A 26,023-nucleotide genomic window follows, 5' to 3' on the forward strand; every position below is an offset into this window, starting at 1 on the left:
TCCTGGATTTAGGGCTCCACTTGGAAAGAGAGTGTATTAGCTTCATGTTGCTGCTGTAACAAATGAGCACACGCTTAGTGACTTAACAACAATATAGACACATCACCTTTCAGTTCTTGAAGACAGGAGTCCAAAATGGGTCTCACTGGGCTAACATCAAGGTGTGATCTGGGCCACTTTTCTTCTGGAAGCTCCTGGGGACAACATTTCCTTGTCTTTTCCAGCCTCTCGAGACCGCCCACATTCCTTGTCCCGTGGCCTCCTCTTCCCTTTTCAAAGCCACCAATGGTAGCACCTGCAAATCTCTCTCTGCCCCTCTTGCTCTCCTCTTATAAGGACCCTGGTGATTACACCGGGGAGGGGGGGGGGTGGCCACACAGCAGTGGCCAAGTTGGAGAAGCAGACCCTGGTCTGTGATTTGAGCGTCTGTGCTATGTACCAGGTTCTGCAGGACCAGAGAACCCCGCCAGGTGGAGTTTGGAGTGGGGGCTGGCCAGCTGTAGCCCCAGGAGACCTCAGCGTGGCCTATAGTCGGGTGCTATGACCATCGGACCCACTCATCCATCACCGCAGGGCCAGGGGCATGTGGGTGCTTGGCATTTGCTGGATAGAGGAAGGGGTCAGTGGATGAACAGGAGTCTCTGTGGGCTTCACTGTGGACTGAGTGGGCCCGGCCCTCCGGTGGAGCCCTGGAGGACGGAGCTCTGAGGAGCTAGATGGCAGGACCACGTGGGGCACCAGCATGGACCCAACGGTCAGTCTAAGCTGGAAGCCACACCCAGAGCCCTGTCAGGAGGAATAAAAGGAGCAGCCCAGATGGACAGACAGCATGGACTCGGGAAGGGGCACAAACACAAAGAGACCCAGGCTCTGGGGAGACAGCGCCAGTGCTGCTGTGATTTGGGGGCTTTGGGCAGCCCCGGGTTAGGTCCTCGAGGGTCTCCTTGGTGTGGGGAGGTCCCATGTACCCACTGGCCATTTTGTTCATGCTGGATGTCCCTAGCCGATGGCCCAGCAAGGTTTGGGTTATTTATGATTAAAGCGCACGGATTCACGAACACGGCAATAAGCGGCAGAGAAACGGGGTGCAGGAACATCAGAGCAGTGGTCTTCGCCCTCTGGGGGCCTGAGGAAAGCCGTGGACGGCCCCGCCCCACCCCACCCCGCACAATGTACAAACACAGCCTCCTACCCTCGGTTTCAAAAGACTTTCAGCCTCACTGAGGTCCTGTCTCAGAAGGCTGAAGAGAATTTCTCAGAACCCCCGGAGGGCTTGTCACCACACAGCGCTGTCCCCTCCCACCCCAGCCTGCCCAGGGCTGCTGGCTGAGCGGGTCTGGGGGAGAGCCTGTGATTCTGCACGGCTTAAGAGCTCCCAGATATCGCAGCTGCTCAGAAGCCCTGGGAAGGGCTGCCATACTAGAGAGGGAAGAGAGCCTCGGGTGGGAAGACAAATGAATTCTGTGGTGTCTGGGCCATCCAGGTAATTTCAATCCGGTGTTTCTGGAATGTCGCTCATCTACTCTGCACGTTTGCAATTGTTAACATAGCTGTGTACCACCTGTGCTGTTAATATTTTCCACAGATTGGCTTTACAGGATATTCTCTATTTATTTTCGTCCTAAGTATTAATTCCTATGAAATCGCAGGTCTGGTGTGCTAACTGGAATTTTTCTAAGATGCATCAACTATGTAGCTATTAATTTTTTGATATTTGGTTGTACTTCTAAAAATCAGCTCACAGCCACTGGTTCAAAATCCCGTGCAGCCCCTCCTAGATAGGAGAACAGGGGACTATCTAGATTCATCCCAATCCTCTGAATATTTTAGGGGAGAAATAGTTGAAGGAAACCAAAGTCCCCTCAACTTCTCTGCCACTATTGCTGTTTTGTTTTTGTTTTTGTTTTTGTTTTTTTTAAGATATCCCTCTTGAATAACTCACTTACCCAAACCAACACAGAAATCCTAGCCCTGGGGCTCCTGGGTGGCTCAGCTAAGTATCCAATTCTAGATTTCGGCTCAGGTCACGATCTCACGATTCTGTGTGTTGACAGTCGGGAGCCTGCTTGGGATTCTCTCTCTCCCTCTCTCTCTGCCCCTGCCACATTCATTCATGTGTGTGTTCACGTGCGCTCTCTCAAAATAAATAAACTTAAAAAAAAAAGAAAGAAAGAAAAAAGAAAGGAAGGAAGGAAGGAAGAAAGAAAGAAAAAGAAAGAAAAAGAAAGAAAGAAAGAAAGAAAGAAAGAAACAAACAAACAAACAAACAAACAAACAAACCCTGGCCCTTCTGCCCCTGTTAGCTCACGGCTCTCTCACCTTCCACATGCCTTCAAGATTCTGCAATTTTTGGCCATTCCTACTCCCCTCTCTGCCCAGGCACAGGCAAATGGGTCTTAATTGTGACAGTGCACACCTCCATAAACCTCAGTTTACCTAACCTCCCTGGTAAACCTTCCTCAGGGCCTGAGTCACCTCCCTCCCACTTGCAGGCCTCTGGGGAGATCACAGGACTTACCAGGAGGCACACAGACTCGCTTAGAATGCTTCCAGCACTGCACGGATGACAGAAGGTTCTAGAAGGAAAAGAGAAGCCAGAGGAGTCATGCTTGGAATGATGAGCCATGTTGGGGAATTCCCTGCTGCCTGCTCTGCTGGGGCCCCAGGGCCTAGCACCGTGCGGATACCAACGTGTGGGTGGACAGAACCCACCCGCGACCCAAGGACACAACGGACCCAGCTCAACCTCACGTCCTCAAGCAGACACACCACAGATAGGGCATCCAGTGCTGGACCACTGGGAAGTGATGCATTAGAATCCCTTCAAACCAGGGTAAGAAAACAACTTTAAGAGATTTTACTGGAAAAATACAAGGAACTGAAGGGCAAAACTAACACCCAGCCTGCCGAGGGCTGGGAACCAGAAATGGGAGATGGGAATGCCACACATGTCTCTCTGCCTGGGCTTTCATTCTGCCTTGCACACTCTCTCTCTGTCTCTCTCTGTCTGTCTCTGTCTCTGTCTCTGTCTCTCTCCACACTGGCTGCACTCCTACACCTATATATGACTTGTCCTGGACAATTAAAAATGCGCCTCCCCCCCCCCCCCCCCCACCCATGGCCATCCAGCCCAGAGCCCGCCTGCTTAACTGGCCTGGTCCTCATCTCAATCTTCATCACTGGGAGAGCAAATCTGATTGGCTCAGCCCAGCCTCTGGCTTGATTCCTCCTGGGTTAAAGGTCTACTCTCTTCTGGGCAGCTGTGGCTAGGGGGCTGGCACCAGGGGCACTCAGGGTCCTCCCCTTCCAGCGCTGAGGATGAAGCCAACTCTCTAGGAAGGGGTTCTAGAACAGGAGGGAAGGACGGCCGCTTTCTGGCAAAAGGACTGGATCCCCGGAGCCGTTTTGATTGCACCCCCCTTTGTTCCTTTGCCAGTTGTTATGTGCCGAATATTCATGTTCCCCAAAATTCATGCTAAAGCCCAAACCCCCAGTGTAATGGCATTTGGGGATGGGGCCTTTGGGAGGTCAAGAAGGTGGGGTCCTCAGCCTTAAAAAATTTTTTTAAAAGGTTGTGGGGGCTGGGTGGCTCAGTCAGTTAAGCACCCACCTTCGACTCAGGTCATGATCTCATGGTTCATGGGTTCGAGCCCCGCATCAGTCTCTGTGCTGACAGCTCGGAACCTGGAGCCTGCTTCGGATTCTGTGTCTCCCTCTCTCTCTGCCCCTCCCCCACTCGTGCTTGGTCTGTCCTTCTCAATAAGTAAATGAACATTAAAAAAATAAAAAAATAAAAGAAGGTGGGTCCTCATGACGATATTAGTCGCCTTCTAAGAAGAAGTCTCTCTCCCTCTTCCCTTCCTCCTCTGTCTCCTGGGCACACACCAAGAAAGGCCATGTGAGGACATATCTAGAAGGTGGCTGTCTACAGGCCAGGAAGAGAGCCCTCACCAGAACCCCGCACCCTGATCTCACACCTCCAGCCTCCAGAACTATGGGAAAAGAAATTTCTGTTGTTGAAGCCACCCAGTCTGTGGTATTTTGTTAAGGCAGCCCGAGCTGACTAAGACATCAATACCGGTCTTGTCATTTTTAGCAGGCCTTTTTATAAATCCTCTCGAATGTGGGTTGATAGATGAGTTCACAGCAACTCCAACATGCAAATGGCCCCACAACTAGAACTCCACAAAGACCCAGTGTTGAGTGTGCAACTTCCTGCATATAAATATCCCTGTTTGGCTACGGAAATGACATGCCCACTTTTCTGTACCGTCTGCTTTGCTCTGTGACGGGGAGCCTGGCTGCCCTGGCCGGCGTCCCTCTGGCTGCGTCCAGCAGACCTTGGCCCACTGGCGGGGCGGGAGCTTGCCAAGGGCGGTGGCCAGCTGAGGCCACTCACCCCGAAGGAGTGGCCCTTGTCCCCAGCTCACTCCCTCCTCTCGCTCACAGCCTGTCTGATGACTGGATTTGGAAAATAGTGAAAGAGGGTCAGCTTCCATTAATTAGGTAAAAGTTCTCTTAATAAAGGAAACACTGCAGGAGCTGCTGGGGCTTGCTTTGAGAAAGTAGGTTGAGCCCTCTCCTCCCCCAGCCAGCTGAGAGTGACTGCTGTCACCAAGGTGCCCAGAGGGGACAGGACTCTCAGGAACTGCCACCAGCCAGTCCCCAGGGACAAGGCATAGATTTCACTCACTGGGACACAGCCAAGGCTCTGATGGCCCCTGCTTCCTTTTTTCCAAACCCTATCCCTGCTTTTTATGTTGAAAACTATAAACATTTTACCATCTTGAATTTTTTTTTTTTTTACTAAAAAGTAAAGACAATTTGAAGACGCGGATCAGTCCTTTACTCTTTACTTGGAAAGAGTAAAAAGCGTAGCCTTTTTAGGGAGTGTCACTAACGGGAGTGTTCGCTTAGGGCATGTTGATGTGATGGCAGGCACCCTAATCTCATTGAATGCTTGCCTTACCACCGCACAAGTGAGAGATGTTTCCAGAGGGAAAGAGAAGCCTGAGGATGGGGTGCTCTCATGTTTCGGATGATGGCAGGTGTCCGAATACGGCCCCCGCTTGCTCCCCTGGGGCCCTGAGCAAGGGAGCACGTCTGCCTCCTGACCCCGGGCCCAGTGCAGAGTCAGACAGAGCCACGCTCAGCGGGTGAATAAATGGAACCCACCGAGGACAATGACTGACCAGTTCAACCCCGTGCCAGCTAGGTATGGCCCACCCTCAGATGGGAAGCTGAGGATCGAGGCTATCTCAAGAGCCCAAGGAGACCCATCCTGAGAGCCTGCCAGGGCGAGCCACACCTCGGGGTCCCCTCCACTCCCGGGTCCCTTGACTTCAGCCTGACTTGGGCTCTACAGAAGGAAGACCGCCCGACACTTGCTGGGCTGTACAAGAGGTGAGCTGCTCGGGCGGCCACCCACCCCACTCACTAGGAAGCCTGGGACTGGCTGTCATTGTCACCGAGATACCTGCAGGCCACAGCCACAGTGGGGAGGACCCCTGCACCTGGCCTGAGCCCCTGCTGCCAAACTGCCCCGGGCTCCCCATGAAGAAGCCACCATACCACGTGGAGGGAGGGGCTTGCCGGACAGGCCCCGGGAACTGATAGATCAGCCCCCAGAGAGAATAGGGCTGGTCTGGCCTTGCTTCTGGCTTTGTCTCCTGCCATGTGCCCTGTCTGATCTTTGCTCTCTGATCAGGGCTGCACTGCTTCCTAAGCTCATGCCTGGCCTTCCCCCGTGTCCACTGCAGTCACTCCTTTCCTCTCAGCCGTGGGGCAGGGCCCCGGGACCGCAAGACCCGGGTTCGAATTCGGCCTCGGCCACTTACCGGCTGTGTGATCTTAGGCAAACGACTGAGCTTCTCTGAGGAGGGCATGGCCGTGGGAAACAGTTAAACCCCTGAGGCAGATGAGGCCCTGAGGGAAGGACTGGGAAGGTCTGGCAGAGGACCCAGGCTAAAAAACAAGGGTGTATGATACATGGTGCGGGGTGAGGGGCAACACAGAGGAAGGGCACTGGGGGCCTTGCCCGCCTGCGTCCGAAGCCGGAAGCAAAGAAGAAGAAAGTGAGCCTGCTGGTGCTGTGCGTAGCTGGACCCTGGGGCCTCTGGCATCCGACCGGTTTATGTTCTGGAAGCCCCCACTGTATCCTGCCCACTCCTGAGGGAGCCAGAGAGCCCTGGCGAGGCCACAAGAATTCAAATCGTTAACAGCCTCCTGTTAGGCACAGGACAGCAGAGAAACTAAATCCTCTCTGACCCCAGCTGACCACTCACCACAGAGGCCAGCGTCAGCTCAGGACAGTGTCCTGGGTTCCACCCCGGCCCTGGGAACGCCAGCTGCGGCCTCCACCCCACCCTGTCCCTCCACCCCTCCTGCCACTCAGTGTTGCCCCTCGGTGATTTCTGGAAACAACAGTAACAACAAGCCCAGACGCCTTTTCCAGAGGAAAGGGGATTTGCCCAGGAGGTAGTTCTCAAGGCGTGCCCAGCAGTAACAGCTGAGAACGTGCTAGAAATACAAACTCTCTCTGAGGCGCCCGGGGGGCGCAGTCGGGGGCTCAGGTCACGATCTCACGGTTCGTGGGTCCGAGCCCTGCATCGGGCTCTGAGCTGACAGCTCAGAACCCAGAGCCTGCTTCATTCTGTGTTTCCCTCTGTCTCTGTCTGCCTCTCCTGCTCACACTCTGACTCTCTCTCTTTCAAAAGGAAACATTAAAAAAAAAAGGAAGAAATACAAACTTTCGGCCCCACCCCAGCCCTCCTGCATCAGAAACTCTGAGGGGGGCACCCAGCAATCTGTGTTTTAACCCCCTGAGGCCCGCTCCACTGTGAGAACCACTGCTTCCCAGCCATGAGAACAAACTCTCCAGCAAAGACACGAAATAACGTGGAACAGTGTGGACGGATCTCACAAGCCGATGTCACGAGAAGTCAGACACAAAAGAGAACATTCTGAACTATTCCATCTACATAAAGTACCGAACCAGGCCAGGAGCAATCCACGCTGTTAGAAGTCAGAGGTTCCCCTTAGGAGCAGGGCAGGGGAGAGGGCAGAGAGACTGTGTGGAGCGGCAGTGACGTTCTCCTTCTGGGTGCGGGTGCTGGTTACACAAGGTAATAACTCTAGAATTATATTAAGATGTTTTGGGAGGGCACCTGGGGACTCAGTTGGTTAAGCGTCTGACTTCGGCTCAGGTCATGATCTTGGGGTTCATGGCTTCAAGCTCCACGTCAGGCTCTGTGCTGACAGCGCAGAGCCTGGAGTCTGCTTCGGGTTCTGTGTTTCCCTCTCTCTCTGCCCCTCCCCTGCTCACACTCTGTCTCTGTCTCTCTGTCTCTCAAAAATAAATAAACATCGGGGCGCCTGGGTGGCCCAGTCGGTTAAGCGTCCGACTTCAGCCAGGTCACGATCTCGCGGTCCGTGAGTTCGAGCCCCGCGTCAGGCTCTGGGCTGATGGCTCGGAGCCTGGAGCCTGTTTCCGATTCTGTGTCTCCCTCTCTCTCTGCCCCTCCCCCGTTCATGCTCTGTCTCTCTCTGTCCCAAAAATAAATAAAAAACGTTGAAAAAAAAAATTTTAAAATAAATAAATAAATAAATAAACATCAAAAAATACTTTTTTCTTGGGGCACCTGGGTGGCTCAGTCGGTTAAGCGTCCGACTTCGGCTCAGGTCATGATGTCACGGTCCGTGAGTTCGAGCCCTGCGTCGGGCTCTTTGCTGACAGCTCGGAGCCTGGAGCCTGCTTCAGATTCTGTGTCTCCCTCTCTCTGACCCTCCCCCGTTCATGCTCTGTCTCTCTCTGTCTCAAAAATAAATAAAACATTAAAAAAAATACTTTTTTCTTAACTCCATGAAAGGCAAAATAGAACCACTACCTGTCTCTTCTTGACTAGCCTAACACTCGGTTGCAACCACATGGGGATAACCCGGAGTTCTGTCCCTCTAATCCAGAGAGTAGAAAGCTGGGCTTTCTTTTATCCTTGGCCAAAAAGGTCTTATGAATTCAACCTAAAAAACGGCCTCAACAGACGTCAGAAGAAGCAGGCTAATTAAAACCAGAAAGAACACATCCACAAGTAACGCTGCCATATTTGGTAAATGCCGTTGCCCCGACCTTGTCTCGGGTTTAGAGATAATGTTTTCAGAGAACAAGCCACCTCTTTCAATTACCTTGGTGGATATTTCACAAAGGGTTTACCTTGGAAGGGATACCAGGAAGTAATGTTGCACAAGGCAAGACATTCTGCAGATGTTTGACTCCGGTGTTGGGGGTGGGCTGGGGGCCAAAAGAAGAATCTCATCTCACTTGCCAAGGAATTTTTCCAGGCCAGACGTTTCAAGGCCTTGACGCCACAGCATGGAGCTTTGTGGCTCCATTGTCTATCTGCCTGTGGGCTAGAGTAGATTCGTAACACTGTCCCTTATGAGGAAAATCTTGGCCCACCTGGAGGGATCCCGTGGGCTCATTTTCCTTAAGGATGTCGATTCTCCCCCACCCCCAGTCTACTCGGAGTGGGTAGTTAACAGGCAACACACACACCACCCCTATGTGGCTTATCTAGGAGCTCTGTCCCAAGATGATTCCACCAAAGCTTCCCCAGAGATTCCACGGGGGAGACGGAGAATCCATGTTTCCTTCCTAAACCCCTCTAGAGCCTCCCCTGCTCAGGCAGAAGCCTGAACCACGTCACCCTGCAGAATGACTTGTGCTTGGTTGTGTTTTTTACGTGAAGCTGTCAGTTTACAGCAAAGGAGGCACAGAAGAGTCTTAAGCCTGTTGGCGTGTGCCTGTGCAAACCTTGTGGGTCCAGGAGAGAGACTCTACTGGATGGAATAGACTAGAGTTCATGTATTACCTGGACTTGCTCTACAGTGCACGTTCCTGGGATCCACGTTAGCCTTGCCCCAAATCGGACGTAAGTCCGGGAATCCATATATTTAACGAACTCTTTAAAGTTTAAAAATCACTGCACTAAAGCTCCTTCTTCCATAAAAGCCCTTGAGAGAGATCACTTAGCTCGTCCAAGTGCCAATGCAATTTCTCCTGAGCACTTGGTCAGTTTTTATCCCCGACTGCAGTAGAATGAGTCACTGACACCTTTCCTCTTTTCACCTTGGCTCCTAGGAAGCTTAGGCATAATTTGACCACGCCCATAGCAAAAGTCTTTGTAATAGGAATTTTTTAAAACTTATCCCCCATTGAGTCTTATGTCTCCACTCCTTCATTCTTCTTTCTGTTGTCCCCTTTTTGATTTATGCCATGTTGGATGAGCGAGACATAAGTAGGAATATTGTTATTTTTATAGATGGAAATATTACCCGTGTTGATTTGCATAATAATTCTTAGAAAAAACAGCGACGACACGTTGTGTGCCAGCACTGTGCATCCTCACATTAGTCCCAGTACTTAGCTAACATCTGTCCTGCCTCCCTGACAGTGGAGGAACAGGAGGCCCAAGGGGAGGAGATGTGTACTGCCCATGCGACCTGTAAGGGGATGAACAGGGTTGACAGCCCATGCTTGCTTGGTGCCAGGGAACCACGGTGCTTAGTGCTTTTACTGCTTTCCCCAGCGTGCCAGAGCAAGATTTGGAAACCGTGGACTTCCTTCTCCAAATGTTCTATTTTCTGACCCCTGACAGGTGGAGGGGCCTGTCCCCACACTGCCTTGACCTAGTTTCAGCCTTGTGTATCTTTTCTTCAAGTAACCTGAATAACTATCTCTTTCTCTAACCAAAAAAGAGCCTAACTTAAACACACATTAAAAAAAAACCAATGAAAACACAGCAAATAATAGTAAAACAAAGAAAATAGAAATGATGTATCGTAGAATATTATGCAAATATTAAAAGGGGGATGTATATACCTAGTTCATCGGAATGCCACATTTTCCAAAACTAGTTGTTTAAGGGGAGGAAAAAGTAATGAAACCATATGCAATTTTTTTTAACGTTCTCTAGTTTGAAGACAATATTTAATGCTTTAATTCTGTTGCTGTTTATTTAGGGAATTTATTTTGAAGATCTAAACTCAAATGTTTTTCCCAAACTGCTTACTAGTGTTCCAAACTTTTATTGACGTTCCTCCTTTCTTAATAACAATTTTATGGAGATATAATTCACATTTCACACAATTCACCTTTTTAGAGCACACAGTTCAACGGTTTTTAAAGTACAACCACCACCACAACCAATTTTAGAACATTTGCATCATCTCAAAAGAAATCCCGCCCCCATTAGCGGTTCCTCGACCCCACACCCCACCATCCTTCCAGCCCTGGGCAACCACCAATCTATTTTCCACCTCTATGCATTTGCCTGTTCTGGACAGTTCTTACACATGAAATAAGACAATATGTGGTGTTTTGTGCCTGGCTTTTTTTCACGTAGCAAAATGCTTTCGATGTTTGGTTCATGTTATAGCCTGTGTCAATATTTAATTTATTTTGAGGGCTGAATAACATTCCATTGTGTGTGGAAATATCATATTTGTTTATCCGTTCATCAGTTGGTAGACACTTGGATTATTTCCACTTCTCTCCAGTTATGAATAATGCTCCATGAACATTCATGTACAACTTTCTGTGTGGACATACGTTTGCATTTCTCTTGGGAGTACACTTAGGAATGGAATTGCTAGGTCATATGGTAATTCCATGTTTAGCCCTTTGAGGAACTGCCAGACTATTTCCCAAAATGCCTGCACCATTGTATGCTCCCATCAGCAGTGTATGAGGGTTCCAACTTCTCTATATCCTCACCAGTATTTGTTATTACCTGTCTTTTTTATTATAGCCACCCTAGTGGATATAATGCAATATCCTAATGGATATAATGCAATCTCATTGTTGTTTTGATTTGCATTTCCCTAATCATTAGTGACATTGAGCAAATTTTCATGTGCTAACTGTATACCTTCTTTGGAGAAATGTCTATTTAGATCCTTTGCCATGTTTTGGTGTTATCTAACACACCATTGTCTAATCTGATGTCAAGAACATTTACATGTATGTTGTCAGCTAAGAGTTTTATAGTTTTAGCTCTTACATTTAGGTATTTGATCCATTTTGACTTAATTTTTGTATACGGAGTGAGGTAGAGATCCAAATGCATTCTTTTGTGTGTGAATATTCAGTGGCCCCAGCACCATTTGTGGAAAAGACTATTCTTACTCCACTGAATGGTCTTGGAACTTTTGGCCTCTATGGTCAAAAATCAATTGATCATAGGGGCACCTGGGTGGCCCAGTTAGTTGAGCATCTAACTTCAGCTCAGGTCATGATCTCACAGATTGTGGGTTTGAGTCTTAAGTCAGGCTCTGTGCTGACAGCTCAGAGCCTGGAGCCTGCTGTGGATTCTCTGTCTCCCTCTCTCTCCCCCTCCCCTGCTTGTGTTCTGTCTCTCTCTCTCTCTCAAAAATAAATGAACATTTAAAAAAATCAACTGGCCATAGATGTATGGGTTGATTTATGGATTTTCAATCCTATTCCATTAACCTATATATATATATATATACATATATATATATATGTATATATGTATATATATATGTGTATATATATGTATATATATATATGTATATATTTATATATATATAAAATCCTTGTGTCGGTCTTGATTATTGCTTTGTAGTAATTTTTGATATCAGGAAAATGGGTCCAATTTTACTCTTCTTTTTCAGGGTTGTTTTTGCATGGGTCCCTAGAATTTCCATATGAATTTTACAATCAGTTTATTAATTTCTGCAAAGAAGCCAGCTGGGATTTTGCTTTGGATTGTGTTGAATCAATTTGGGGAGTAATACCATCTTAACAATATTAAGATATTAATATTATTAATATTAATATTAATATTAACAATTCTTCTGATCCATGAAAACGGAATGTCTTCACATGTATTTAGATTTTCTTTAATTTCTTTCAATGATATTTTATAGTTTTCAGAATATGTTTTGTGCTTTTTCTGTTAAATTTATATTTTGAAATATTTTTTGACATCATAAATGGAATTCTTTTCTTAATTTCACTTCTGGTGTGCTCATTCCTACCATATAGAAATACAGTTGATATTTGTATATTCATCTTATATCCTGAAGCCTTGCTGAATTTGTTTATTTCCAACAGTTTTTTAGGAGATTCCCTAGGATTTTCTAAATACAAGACTATGGCATCTGCGAATAGAGAGAGTTTAATTCCTTCCTTTCCAATCCTTTATTTCTTTTTCTTAACTAATCATCCTGGATAGACCTTCCATTGGATGGGCATCCTTATCATCCTCCTGATTTTATAGGAAAATACCCAGACTTTCATAATTAAGTATGATATTAGCTGTGGGGTTTTCTTTTTTTATTATTGTTATTACTATTATTATTATTTTATCTTTTATTTTTTAAACTTTACATCCAAATTAGTTAGCATATAGTGCAACAATGATTTCAGGAGTAGCTTCCTTAGTGCCCCTTACCCATTTAGCCCATCCCCCCTCCCACAATCCCTCCAGTAACCCTCTGTTTGTTCTCCATATTTGTGAGTCTCTTCTGTTTTGTCCCCCTCCCTGTTTTTACATTATTGTTTCCCTTCCCTTATGTTCATCTGTTTTGTCTCTTAACGTCCTCATATGAGTGAAGTCATATGATTTTTGTCTTTCTCTGACTAATTTCACTTAGCATAATACCCTCCAGTTCCATCCACGTAGTTGCAAATGGCAAGATTTCATTCTTCTTGATTGCCGAGTAATACTCCATTGTGTATATATACCACACCTTCTTTATCCATTCATCCATCGATGGCCATTTGGGCTCTTTCCATACTTTGGCTATTGTGGATAGTGCTGCTATAAACATGGGGGTACATGTGTCCTTCGAAACAGCACACCTGTATCCCTTGGATAAATGCCTAGTAGTGCAATTGCTGGGTTGTAGGGTAGTTCTATTTTTAGTTTTTTGAGGAACCCCCATACTGTTTTCCAGAGTAGCTGCACCAGCTTGCATTCCCACCAGCAGTGCAAAAGAGATCTTCTTTCTCCACAACCTCACCAACATCTGTTGTTGCCTGAGTTGTTAATGTTGGCCCTTCTGACAGGTGTGAGGTGGTATCTCATTGTGGTTTTGATTTGTATTGCCCTGATGATGAGTGATGTTGAGCATTTTTCATGTGTCGGTTGGCCATCTGGATGTCTTCTTTGGTGAAGTGTCTATTCATGTCTTTTGCCCATTTCTTCACTGGGTTATTTGTTTTTTGGGTGTTGAGTTTGGTAAGTTCTTTGTAGATATTAGATACTAACCCTTTATCTGATATGTCATTTGCAAATATCTTCTCCCATTCTGTCAGTCGCCTTTTAGTTTTGCTGATTGTTTCCTCTGCTGTGCAGAGGTCCCAGTAGTTCATTTTTGTGGGGTTTTCATAAATGTCTTTTATCAAGTTCAAGAAGTTTTCTATACCTGGTTTGTTGAGTACTTTTATCGTGAAGAAGTGTTGAATTTTGTCAAATGCTCTTTGATGCCAGATGTCTATCGAGATGATCATATAATTTGTGTCCTTTATTTCATTGGCATAGTGCATTATATTAATTGATTTTTGCATGTTAAACCAACCTTGCATTCCTGAGATAAATTCTACTCGGTCATGGTGTATAATCCTTTTATATATCAGTTTCCTGGCATTTTGTTAGGGTCTTTTCAACTATGCTAATAAGAGATATTGGTGTGTATTCTTCTTGTGATGTTTAGTTTGCTTTCTTAATCCCTCCTTTTTTTATGTTTGTGATGCCTCTTCTATAAGATAGCGTTTTTATAGATAAATATTCATTTCTGGGCTGGCCATTCTGTCCCACTGATTGACTGCCTTGGGGTAATACCACATTCCTTGTATTATTGTAGCATTTCATGATATTTAGGAGAAGTAGACTCTCTCCATTACATATATGTCTCAAAATGTTTGAGCTAATCTTCCCTGTCTATCCTACAATGAATTTCATAATCATCTCATCAAAACATTCCAACAGGTTTTTCATAATTGGATTTTTTAATTGTAATGTCACTAAAACTATATATTAACCTGATGAGAATTGACATGTTTTTAATTTTCCAATCCAGGAAAAACCCATATTTCTCTAAAGATGTGAGTCTCCTTTTATCTCTCAAGTTTTTCCTTTATACAAGTTGTTTGCGTTTATTAATATGGTTATTCTTTGTTTTCTGGTTTTGTTACTCCTATGACTGATATCTCTCTACTTTCTTGTTATTGTTGACATGTAGTGTATCTATCCTATTCTGGCTCCAGGATGAATTCTCCGTAATTTCAATAGTTTCAATTGGTTCTCTTGGGTTTTCTAGGCACACAAATCATATCACCTGCAAATTATGATTATTTTTTAAAATTTGTTTAACATTTATTTATTATTGAGAGACAGAGAGAGACAGAGCATGATCAGGGGAGGGGCCGAGAGACGGGGAGACACAGAATCCGAAGCAGGCTCCAGGCTCTGAGCTGTCAGCACAGAACCCAACTCAGGGCTCGAACTCACAAACCGCAAGATCATGACCTGAGCCGAAGTTGGACGCTTAACCGACAGAGCCACCCAGGCACCCCTAAATTATGATTATTTAAACTTCTGATAACATTTGTTTTATGTCTCATTACATTGGTCAATCCCCACGAAACATGTTAATAATGAAGAGAGCAGGATCCTGCCTGGTTTTCCAGCATCACTGTTTTTCTGATCTGCACAGTACTCTTTATCATGATAAATTTTCCTCCGAGTCTCACTTTTAAAGGTCTTTCTTGGAGATTGTTATTCAATTTTGTCACTAACCCACGGATGTCCTATATTGTATTAAGATTGCTTAATGATTACAAAATGGACTCTTATTTAAATCACCCTGAGAACATTTTAATTATAGAATTAAAAGATCGCATATAACCATTTCTTCTGTATCTGATTTTTGGGGGAAAAAATTTGGATTTTTTGAAGGTATAAACACAAAACAGCTTTATTTTTTCCCATCATGGCTACCAGTTTACCTCTCCAAACTCACTACCCAGCTGTATAGCAGGATTCTTAGAGGCCCCTTGGTCAGATTCCATAACTTCTCTGACTCCATTTTCAGAAATGGTTCCTTTTTTTGTTTTTTTAATGTTTATTTATTTATTTTTGGGAGTGAGTGCAAGCAGGGAGGGGCAGAGAGAGAGGGTGACAGAGAATCCCAAACAGGCTCCACGTTCTCAGCCCAGAGCCGCCACTGGGCTCGATCCCACAGACCGTGAGATCATGACATGACCCGAAAGCAAGAGTCAGACGCTTAACTAAGCCAACAGGGCACCCCAGAAGTGATTCATTTCTGCATTTAAGATCTATCCTATTCATTTTTCTTCTCAAAAGATTTATCTATTTAATTTATGAATACATACCTTTAAAAAAATAAAAAAATATTAAAAGGTATGTACATTAAAGTCTCCTTCCCTCCCAGTCCCGTTCCTCCCCTGCCCGGGCTCCCTCCGCTAACTGATTGTTGACACATTTTTTTTAACTCCTTCCAGAAGTTTTTAGGCACATCCAAATATATTTGAATATATTTCCCCCTTTACACTGATGGAAACACACAAATACATACTCTTCTACTCTTCTTTTTGTTTTCTTGAAATATCCTAGATCCTTTGTTTTTTTTCTTTTTAAGTTTATTTATTTATATTGAGACAGAGAGAGAGCATGGGGGGCTTGGGGTTGGGGGCAGAGAGAAACTGAAAGAGAGAATCCCAAGCAGGCTTCCAGCTGTCAACACAGAGCCTGATTTGGGGCTCCATCTCATGAACCGTGAGGTCATGACCTGAGTCAGACGCTTAACTGGCTGAGCCATCCAGGCTCCCCTAGGATCCTTTCTTTATCAGAATTTAGAGCTCTTTCTTGCTTTTACAACTGCATCTTATTCCATAGATGGAAATGTTTAGAAATTTCTTTTTTTTTTTAATTTTTTTAAATATTTTATTTATTATTGAGAGACAGAGCATGAGCAGGGGAGGGGCAGAGAGAGAGGGAGACACGGAATCCGAGGCAGACTCCAGGCTCCGAGCTGTCAGCACAGACCCTGACGCGGGGCTCCAACCCAGGAACTGTGAGATCATGACCTGAGCTGAAGCTGGACGCTTTACCGACTGAGCCACCCAGGCGCCCTGGAAATGTTCAGAAATTTCTAATCGGCATGACCCATTCCTTACTGAGACATTGTAGCGTCTTCAACCGCTTGCTGTCAGATACCTGAACAGACCCCTCCTCACTTGTGCGAGCAGGTCCTTGGGCCAAATGCCTGCAGGCGGGAGCTTTGATAGGCATTGCCAAACTGCCTGCATAAAAGCGGAATCCTACAAGATCTTGCCAGCCATTTCGGGGGGCCTGCCCCTTGGCTTCACCAATCACTTCTCAAACTTTTGATTTTTTGCCAATTTAATAAGTGAAACATGGGAGCTCAGTGTGTTTTGGATTTCTTCTCTCCTTATGAGACACGAGGTTGAAACTTTCACCGGTTTTTGAGAGTGATTTGTATTTCAGTTTCTGTGCACTGTTCATAGCCTTTGCCCATTTGTCATGTGCAGATTTTCCAAAATTCAACTTCACGTGATTCCAAGTTTTTCTAGCACAGGCTAGGGTATTTGGAGGGTGGGAGACTTGCCCTAAAGAAACCACCTCACCCTCCTCCCCTTCCTCAGCCGTGGGGGAGGGGGCAGGGATCAGGTGTCCTTCCATGGCTGCCTGTGTGTCCCTGGTCAGAGGCATCCCTCTGATTCAGCCTGGCTCTGACGCCTCCTCTGATGGGGTATTTAAGGTTGCCTTGGGCCAGAGTTCACCTGCACCTCTTCCCTTTCCCGCCCTCCCCCCACTGGAGACCATCCCTCCCAGAGAGGCCACCATATGTCTGTCTGGTCCCAGAGGTATATACATGCTCCCAACCCTTTCTCCAGCTTGGGCAGCCCCTGGGCACCTGGCCACCTGGGCAGCCCCCTACCCCTGGCACTTGCTAACCTGAACCTCAAGGAATTCTGGGCTCTTCTTTGCAAGGGCTGTTCTGAAGGCCACAAGAACAAAGATGAGGTCAGTGTGCTTCATCTTCTAGGGCACACCAGGCCATACTCCCCTCAAACCTCACAGCATGAAGTCCCCCAGCAGGCCCCTGCCTTCAGAAATTCTTCGACGACGGAAAGCAGCACTAGTCCCATATTCAGTGTATCCCAGGCCTTGAGAAGCATGGGGAAGGGGGAGCGCAACAGAAAGGACAAGACACCCTAACCTCTGCTCTCAGAACCCTCTCCCAGGAGACTTGGGAGCGGGCCTACAGGCTCCACAGCCCTGTGACTCCTGGCTGGAGCCTCCGTTCTTGCAGGAGCCCAGGGATTTTTCCAAGGAACCCTGGGAACCACTGCCCTCTTGGCATGGAACGTGGCACCCCCAAAACCCAAGCTCCTCCCCACTTCCTCATCTTTTATCAAGGCAGGGGTGCAGGGAGGGGGCCGCCCTAAGCTGCAGCAGAAATTTGAATAGAACTAAGCAGCATTCCAGAACAGCTGGAAAAATCCTGCTCTACAGCCCAGGAGGCTTTCATCACCCTGTTCTGAGCTTTCTCCTTTATATATTCCCTTTCTAATTTTGCCTTTTGGTTTATAAACCATGTGCACAGTTTTTCAAGAACTTTAAAGTACAAGTCAGTCATCGGTGATGCTTCTTAATCTTAATTAGTATATTTAGTGGATGAGCCTGCTGGCATTGCCATAGCTCGATTTTTAACTTCCACTTCTGGTGCAGAGATGGCTGTCACTGGTTTGTTTGTTTTTAATTTACAGCCAAGTTACTTAGCATATAGTACAATAATGATTTCAGGAATATATTCCAGTGACTCATCCCCTGTGTATAACGCCCAGTGCTCACACTTAATGCCCCTTACACATTTAGCCCATCCCCCCACCCACAACCCCTCCAGCAACCCTCAGTGTGTTCTCTGTATTTAAGAGTCTCTTCTGTTTTGTCCCCCTCCTTGTTTTTATATTATTTTTGCTCCCTTTCCTTTACGTTCATCTGTGTTGTAACTTAAATTCCACATACGAGTGAGGTCATATGATATTTGTCTTTCTCTGACCTGTCACTGGTATTTTTGTGGGAGCTGACAGTTGAGGGTACCTCACCCAAGAGTTCACTCTGGTCTCCTGCTGATAAAGGACAAATGCTCAAACTCCCCACACGGGCCAGACAGAGAGCAGGAAAGTACACACGGAGTGGACATCAAGGAATGGGGGAAGGTTCCGTTCCTGGTTGTGTCAGTTCTGTGACCTCAGCAAGCGGGGATAGGCTGGGGGCTTTTGGGCGCCTTCTCAATTCTCCCCACCCACTCGCTCTTTCACATCCTAATTCTTTGTTCCTTGCTTCCACTGAACACCTGCTGTGTGCAGAAATGGTGAGGCCCGGGGCACCTGGGGGGCTCAGTCGATTAAGTGTCTGACTCTTGGTTTCAGCTGGGTTCATGACCACTCAGTTCATGAGTTCAGGCCCCATGTCAGGCTCTGCGCTGGTGACACAGAGCCTGCTTAGGATTCTCTCTCTCCCTCTCTCTCTATCCCTCCCCAGTTCTCTCTCTCTCTCTCTCTCTCTCTCTCAAAATAAATAAATAAATGTGGCACAAAAATAGACACTCAGATCAATGGAACAGAATAGAGAACCCAGAAATGGACCCACAAATGTATGGCCAACTAATCTTTGACAAAGCAGGAAAGAATATCCAATGGAATAAAGACAGTCTCTTCAGCAAGTGGTGCTGGGAAAACTGGACAGCGACATGCAGAAGAATGAACCTGGACCACTTCCTTACACCAGACACAAAAATAAACTCAAAATGGATGAAAGACCTAAATGTAAGACAGGAAACCATCAAAATCCTAGAGGAGAAAGCAGGCAAAGACCTCTTTGATCTTAGCCACAGCAACTTCTTATTCAACATATCTCTGGAGGCAACAGAAACAAAAGCAAAAATGAACTATTGGGACCTCATCAAAACAAAAAGCTTCTGCACAGCGAAGGAAACAATCGGCAAAACTAAAAGGCAACCGACAGAATGGGAGAAGATATTTGCAAACGGCATATCAGATAAAGGGTTAGTATCCAAAATCTATAAAGAACTTACCAGCCTCCACACCCAAAAAACAAATAACCCAGTGAAGAAATGGGCAAAAGACATGAATAGACACTTCTCCAAAGAAGACATCCAGATGGCCAACCGACACATGAAAACATGCTCAACATCAGGGAAATACAAATCAAAACCACAATGAGATACCACCTCACACCTGTGAGAATGGCTAACATTAACAATTCAGGCAACAACAAATGTTGGCGAGGATGCAGAGAAAGAGAATCTCTTTTGCACTGCTGGTGGGAATGCAAGCTGGTGCAGCTACTCTGGAAAACAGTATGGAGGTTCTTCAAAAAATTAAAGATAGAACTACCCTACGACCCAGCAATTGCACTACTAGGCATTTATCCACAGGATACAGGTGTGCTGTTTCAAAGGGACACATGCACCCCCATGTTTATAGCAGCACTATCCACAATAGCCAAAGTATGGAAAGAGCCCAAATGGCCATCGACAGATGAATGGATAAAGAAGACGTAGTATACATATACAATGGAGTATTATTCAGCAATCAAAAAGAATGAAATGTTGCCATTTGCAACTATGTGGATGGAACCGGAGGGTATTATGCTAAGTGAAATTAGTCAGTCAGAGAAAGACAAATTCAGATGACTTCACTCATATGAGGACATTAAGACACAGAACAGATGAACATAAGGGAAGGGAAGCAAAAACAATATGAAAACAGGGAGGGGGACAAAACAGAAGAGACTCATAAATACGGAGAACAAACTGAGGGTTACTGGAGGGGTTGTGGGAGGGGGGGTGGGCTAAATGGGTCAGGGGCACTAAGGAAGCTACTCCTGAAATCATTGTTGCACTAGATGCTAACTAATTTGGATGTAAATTCAAAAAATAAACTTAAAAATAAATAAATAAACAAAGAAATGGTGAAGACCTCCAAATGATTAAATACTTCATCGTTGTTCTCAGAGTGCTTTGGTTCCTTGAAGGGCTGCTTTAAAAATTCCATCATCCTCAACTTTTCCAGAAATCTAAAGTAAAAGGCTTATTTATTTAATTTACAACAGCCGAGGTTTTTCTGCCCTCCCTTGTGCCTACCATCACCCGCGGGCCTCTTCATCTGGGGTCCTTCGAGACGACCTTCTCCTTTCTCCATCGCACACACTGATAGGGCTCAGTCGTGTTCTGGCCTCTGCCATCTGTTCTCCACGGCCCTTCTCCTGGAGCTTGTCATTTACCGCTTTTTGCCAATAGGAATGTCTAGTTTGTCCTTTGGGCCTCTGGTTTTCTTTTTCTTTCAAGGGCTTTCTTCATGTTGTAGATTCTGTACATGATAGATAGATAGATAGATAGATAGATAGACAGATAGATAATGATAGATATGATAGGTAGATTGGTAGAATAGATGGGTAGGTAGGTAGACAGAGAGATAGAAATATAGATGAATATCTCACCACTCTGTCATTTGAACAACTGCCTGTGGAAAAGAAATGTGCTCAACCCCTTTATCACTGTCTAGTTTCCAGGTTTAACATTAATTTCACCAATTTCTGTTGCATCCTCAGGGAAGCAGTGCTGTTCACAGTTGGTCCACCACAATCGATTTCGTCTTAGGCATAGATCTTGTCTCAGTCTCTACCCCCCTTCCTGTCTTCTGTGTGAGCGTGCCGGGCTGCTAGGATGTATCACTGACAGGTGGCGTGGCGGGAAGCATGTGGCTCCAGAGGACTCAGGGCCCAGCTGGAACTCAGCAGCTACGTGGCCTTGAGAACGTTCCTCATCTCGCCTCTAAAGAAATGTTGCTTGGGTTAGAAACTCACTAAGCCGATGCCCAATGAGCTTGTCACTGTAATTGGTTATCTAACCTTCCAGGTTCTGGTGGGTTCAGACCCTGTTACAAGGACCGTGTTCAAATCCAGCTTCCTGCCGATGTGCCACCTCTCCCTGACCTCTGGCCCGACTCTCCCTCAAATTCCTGCTTCCTTTCCCACCGTATCAGCTCAACAGCCCTAAAGGAAAACCAGGGTTCATCTTCACTTTTCTCCGTCTTGAGCCAAAAGCAAACCAACAAATCCAGTCTGGAAGTTCTTCCTCTGTCATCCTCAGGGCCTTGCTCTCTGGCTTCCTTCAGGTCTCTGCTTCAACTTCCTCTCGGAGAAGGCAGCTGATTGCGTCTAGTACCCTCCCTCCCTTCTCTTTCCGTTATTTGTACCCCCTCTGCATCAGTTAATCATTTGGAGGTACACCATTTCTGCTTCAGTAGGTGTTCGGTGTAAGCAGACAAGGAATTAGGATGTGAAAGTCAGGGAGAGTGGGTGGGGAGAATTGCGAAGGAGTTCAAGAGCACAAAGCGTGTCTCCACTTGCTGGAGAGACAGGGGCTTGCTGGGGTCACTGAGCTTACATACGTGGGTTGCTTCCCGATCTTGGCTATGGTAAACAATGCTGCCAAAAACATAAGACTGTTTATATCTCTTTGAATTAGTGTTTTCATTTTCTTTGGCTAAATACCCAGTCGTGGAATGACTGGATCATAGGTTAATTCTGTTTTTAATTTTTTAAAGAAGCTCCATTCTGTTTTCCACAGTAGCCGCGCAAGTTTGCATTCCTGCCGACACCGCACAAGGGTTCCTTTTTCTCCACGTCCTCGTCAACATTTGTTGTTTCTCGTCTTTTTGAGTCTAGCCATTCTGACAGGTATAAGTTGATAGCACATTGCGGGTTTGATTTGATTTCCCTGATGATGAGTGATGCTGAGCATCTTTTGACATGCGTCCGTTGGCCATCTGGATGTCTTCTTTGGAGAAATGTCAATTGCCCATTTTAATTGGGTTGTTTGTTTTTTTGGTGTTGAGCTGTATATGTTCTTTATATATTTTGGATACTAACCCTTTATCAGATGTGTCATTCGCAAATAGCTTCTCTCGTTCACTAGATTGCCTTGCCATTCTGTTGACACTTTACTTTGCCATGCAAAGGCTTTTTATTCTGGTGTAGTCCCAACAGTTTATTTTTGCTTTTGTTTCCCTTGCCTGAGGAGACATATCTAGAAAAATGTTTCTACAGCCAATGTCAGAGAAATTAGTGCCTGTGTTCTCTTCTAGGATTTTTATGGTTTCAGGTCTCACATTTAGATCCTTAACCCATTTTGGGTTTACTTTTGTGTACAGCACAAGAAAGAGGTCCAGTTTCATTCTTGTGCATGTAGCTGTCTGGTTTTCCTGGCACCATTTATCGGAGATCGCCTTTTCCCCGTTGTACGTTCTTGTCTCCTTTATTGTAGATTAATTGACCATATAAGCATGGGGTTTTTTTCTGGGCCGTTTATTCTGTTTCATTGGTCTATGTGTCTATTTTTGTGCCAGTAGCAGACTGTTTGGGTTTTCCCCTCAGTTACTTCTATCCCCCTCCCCCTCAGTTATTTCTATACAGTTATATTTCCTATTCAGCCACCGTCTGGGTTCCACAAGGGCCTCAGAGAACCCCTCCCCTCACCACCTCTGAAGCTAGTGCTGCCCCCATGTGGCCATGATGCACTGGGGCTTTGCCCCATGTGCAGAGCTGGCTGGTGCCTGTGCCTTGCCCCCAACCCCCCATCGCCCTTCTCCTGCCACTTTTCTGATCCTGCCCTTCCCACCACTGACTCCCCAATTTCTGAATTTCCACTTCAAAATTTCCTAGGGTCCGTCTCTCCTCTGTTTGGGTATTCCATTCCCTTCCTCTCCTTTGTTCCTGCTGAAAACACCTAAATGTTCCCAGCGGCATGTCCACAGCAGGGCAACCTGTGTCTTCCTCCTGGCCTCTGCTTTTCTACGTTTCCTACAACGAGCGCACGCGTGGTCGCAGGTCACCCTGACGGCAGAGCGTCTTCTAAGGCAGCTTTACAAGCTCCTTCTCTTGCTGGGGCTTTTCTACCAAACCAGAAACTTCATCGTTTTCCCTCTACTACCTGAACCCCTCCTCTCCGGCTTTCCTACTTTGCTGGTGGGGGTGGGGTTGTGGGAGTGCTCGCCGAACAAGGCAAGCACTGCATGTACTCGGGATTCTAAGATACAGATTCTAGGACCAGGAATAACAGCGGAAATGGCGCAGCTGACCTGGGAGAGGCCGGGCCTGCCTCCCTCCTAAGGAACCCATGTTCTCGTGGAGGCCCACCTGTCCCTTGTGACGGCATTCAAGCCCTGTTCCCTCTAGGCCACCTCCTCCCACCCTCTGCCTGGATGGCTGACACACCCCACAGTCACCAGCACCCTGGGTTCCTCCCTGAAGACAAGGTGGGGTCTTCAGCGGGGCCCTACTAACAATCCTCCCCAAGTGTTTCTTCCTGGAGTTGCCGGGGCCTTCTGCTGGATAACCCATGTTCTGCCCCCAGCTCCAGGCAGTGACCTTGAACTGCCCTCTGTGATGTTCTGATTGACCAGGGAGCACAGCTCCCCCACTCGGGGCTCCCCATGATCTGCTGCTCACCCCAACCCTTCCTTGCAAATACCCTCCCCCGCCGTCCCTGTGCATAGTTTGCCTTCTCTTCCTTGTGGTACTTGTTCTCCCCTGTGGCCCCTACTAGCCATGCGAAGGCCGGGCCTGGTCTTCCAGGCTGTCCCTGGTGCTCCCGTGGGTCTGCTTCAGAGCAAGTGCCCAGATGACTCATCTGGATGGACTGCATGCCCTCAACCCCTGTAGAAGATTCTTCCCTACAGCACTTGCGTCCTCCCCCCTCGACTGTCTCCTGACACCCCCTCCTCTCTCCCACCCAGCTCGGCTCTCCATCAAGACTTCTGTCTCCGACAGGCAGCTGACATGACCCAACCTGGCCAAAGCGAGGGGCAGCATGGGGCTGAGCTCCTGGGTGGCCCCTGCCCCCACACCTGCTGAAGATGCTACAGTTCTGCTCCATAAGGATCTTGCTCAAGGCTGGTCTGCGGACTCACTGTGTTGGCATCCCAGGCCTCACCCTGGATGTCTTGAGTCAGACGCTGTGTCTTAACAAGAGCCCGAGGTGACTCCTTGCATGAGCATCTGAAAAGCCCTGGTCTAGGGGACGTACCTGCCCCTGCCCACCGTGCCATCGCCCCCGCCCCCAGCAGCTGGTTTGGGTTGCCACAGCTGGGCTTGCAGCCAACTTTCTCCTCCCCTTCCCACCTCCGTCTCCCACGTGCCCTGACCTCCCAGGCTACCGACTCATGTGGGGAGGCCCCCTGGCCCTCAGCCTAACGCTGGGAGGTTTAACAGTCACCCTTGGCTCATGTGCCCGAAGCCACACAGCTAGCACAGAGAACAGACTAGAACCCCCACTCCTGCCTCTGATTCATCCCTGCCAGCCTTCAACCAATCTTTACAACAGCATCTTTTAACCACATCACATGGAGTCCAGGTTCCCCCAGCAAACAAGTCAGACAGATGGGGGTGTGGTCCTCGCCATGCCATTTACTGGCTGTGTGATCCCAGGCAAGGTGCCAGAGCTCTCCGACTTGCGGCTTCCTTATCTGTAAAGCAGTGGTAATTAGCACGTGGACCTCAGGGAGGTAATTCATCCATTTGTTCATTGCTGTGAATGACCACGGTTTGCAGAGTGCTGTTGTGTGCCCAGCACCAGAGACAGCGCTGAGCAGAAGAGACCATATCCTGTCCTTCAGGAGCTTCCTAAGAAGGAAATGTGGGCAGACGCGGAGCAAAGACGTGTAAACACTGCCAGCAGGTGCCAGGCATGGACGACACATCAGCAGGGCTCAGTTGAGTGAGTGAGTGGATGGATGAATGAATGAATGACACAAACACAGCTTCTCCACAAGCCCTCCCTGTTCCAATCACAAACGTACCCCATGCTCGTCCACCCTGAAGCCACCTGGAACAGAGAGATGTGGGCTTAAGGCCACTGAGGAGTTTAAGAAAATCATGAGGAGATGGGAGGAGGGCTGCCAGGCTCTCCAGCAGTTAATGGATATGGAAGAATCGGAGTCATTATAAAAATATTTCAGATGGAGAACACATTGCCTGAAATAGGCGATAATTGAGGTGGAATCAGAGTTGTTTTTCAGAGTTCCACAATTTTTCAGTGTGTGCGTGCGTGTGTGTGTGTCTTAAAGATGGAATACATTTTCTCAGGGTTTCAGAGACCTGCCACTTACAGACAATGATACAGATGGTTTGAGAACAACCCCAGGGCTCTTACCATGCCGCGAGCTTCCCTCTCAGGGCTCTCTGAGCCGCCCTGGATCTCAGATTTGGAGAGCCAGCCAGGAGCCACAACAACACGCACCTGCACCCACGTTTTCTGGATGAGACATTGAGGCCCATACTTTCCCAGGGTAAGCAGGTGATTACAGGCAGCAGAAAATGGATATTCAAACCCAAGTCCCCTGCTTCCCAGCCAAATGCCCTTCACTGGACATCGTGCAGGCTTCTGTGAGCTCACAACAACGCCCGGCCAACACTGGCAGTCAGCACTGATACAACCAGGCTGAATCTCCAGGGGATCGTGCCAACCAAAGGGAGCCAGATGCCCGAGGCTCCCTGCCGCGTAGTTCCATCCCAGGACAGCCAGGCAAAGGCAAATGGGAAATGTACACAGATTGGTCACCAGTGGGTGCGGTGGGGGGGGGGGGGGAAGGGGGGGATGCCGACTGTAGTGGGGCACAGGGAACTTTTGGGATGAGAATGTGTCCTGTGTCTTGATCAGGGTGGTGGTTACACTAAATGTATGCATTTGCCAAAACTCCTAGAGCCACACATTAACGAGGGCCAAATCTACTGTGTGTAAATTATACCACCATTTTTAAAAAAGCAACCTAGGGGCGCCTGGGTGGCTTAGTCAGTTGAGCATCTGACTTCAGCTCAGGTCACGATCTCGCAGTCCGTGAGTTCAAGCCCCACATCAGGCTCTA

The 26,023-nt window shown here is 47.2% G+C and overlaps 1 protein-coding gene across 7 annotated transcripts in view; it reads right to left on the reverse strand.

Moving 5' to 3' along the window:
• The window catches only part of NEU2 (neuraminidase 2), an 87,823-nt gene that overhangs the window by 22,338 nt on the left and 39,462 nt on the right, over positions 1-26,023 (reverse strand). For 4 of the 7 annotated variants that reach the window (XM_053903634.1, XM_053903628.1, XM_053903640.1 and 1 more), the window contains one exon: positions 2,519-2,576. The gene's annotated coding sequence lies outside the window, so the exon portion shown is untranslated. Of the gene's footprint in view, positions 1-106; positions 195-2,518; positions 2,577-26,023 lie in introns of all 7 variants that reach the window. The other 3 variants (XM_053903621.1, XM_053903629.1, XM_053903627.1) reach the window with 1 other exon arrangement.

The sequence above is a fragment of the Panthera pardus genome, unplaced genomic scaffold, assembly GCF_024362965.1.
Source record: "Panthera pardus isolate Hobbes unplaced genomic scaffold, ASM2436296v1 HiC_scaffold_10, whole genome shotgun sequence".
NCBI classification, from domain to species: domain Eukaryota; kingdom Metazoa; phylum Chordata; class Mammalia; order Carnivora; family Felidae; genus Panthera; species Panthera pardus.